Here is a 1040-nt window from a genome sequence, read left to right on the forward strand (position 1 = left end):
AATTAATGCAATGTAAGTGTTACAGGTATGATCTTTGTGAAGTTTAGTGGAAAGAAAAATATAAATAATTTTTGTAGGTGTTCGTGTAGAAATTAAGGCATTGGTGCCTGTAAATCACTCACCTGGAATTTTTTTGAAATAGAAAATTTGTATTTATTTCGCCGGCCAGCGGATTCTTCGACCGCTTCTTGTTCGAGTTTGCTGTGAAGACGTTGTACGTATGTGCTCCCATATTTTCTTCCAGTTAGTTTCTAGGCACGGAGCTTTCGAAATGATGCATTTATTGGCTTCTATGGTACGCAGACTCCTTGTGCAGTGTTGCATTGTTTTGAAGTGCATCGTGGATTGCGTCGCAGCATAGAGATTTTGTAGCAGGTCGAAGGAGGGTGCATCTTGGTGGAGACGAAGGTTGCCGTTATTTTTCCTTTGGTTTAGCGACTGTAATTCTTTCGTTCGAAGTCAGCAAAAATGCAGCGACATGTAGCATCGGAAGGTAGCAATTCTTTTTACACGGGGTCACCAATTTGTTGGTAATGTAGCTCCAGAAGGCAGCAATTCTTTTTCACGGGGTCACCGATTGTAACGGTTAAAATTTTTTTTTGTAATCGATGCCTGTTATGGTGCAACATCGGGATCGCCAGTTTGTGACGGTTGGTTCCTAGGAAGGCTGCAATTCTCTTGTTCGGGGTCACCAGTTGTAACGATAAAAATTTGTTGTTATAACGGCATGTTGTAAGATGTGAAAGATGAACAATGCATGAAGTTTTTATTTATTTACCATTACGTTACAATACCTTGCCTCGACGGGCAGGTGATGATATCGTAAAGCATGCGTAGTAAAGATAGACGTGTAGTTTGTTTATGTTCTTTTAATTGTTTAGTAGTAATCACAGAGAAAGATAGAATGATGTTGTAACAGAACAAATTAGAGCTAGTGAGAGTGTATGACGAAGGCTCGCATAGTCATTGACAGCTGATAGTAAACTTCATTTCTCCCTCTGACCAAGGTTCTAGCGGTCCGTTCACTAACTGATGTTAGT

Source organism: Octopus bimaculoides, chromosome 22, assembly GCF_001194135.2.
Source record: "Octopus bimaculoides isolate UCB-OBI-ISO-001 chromosome 22, ASM119413v2, whole genome shotgun sequence".
NCBI classification, from domain to species: domain Eukaryota; kingdom Metazoa; phylum Mollusca; class Cephalopoda; order Octopoda; family Octopodidae; genus Octopus; species Octopus bimaculoides.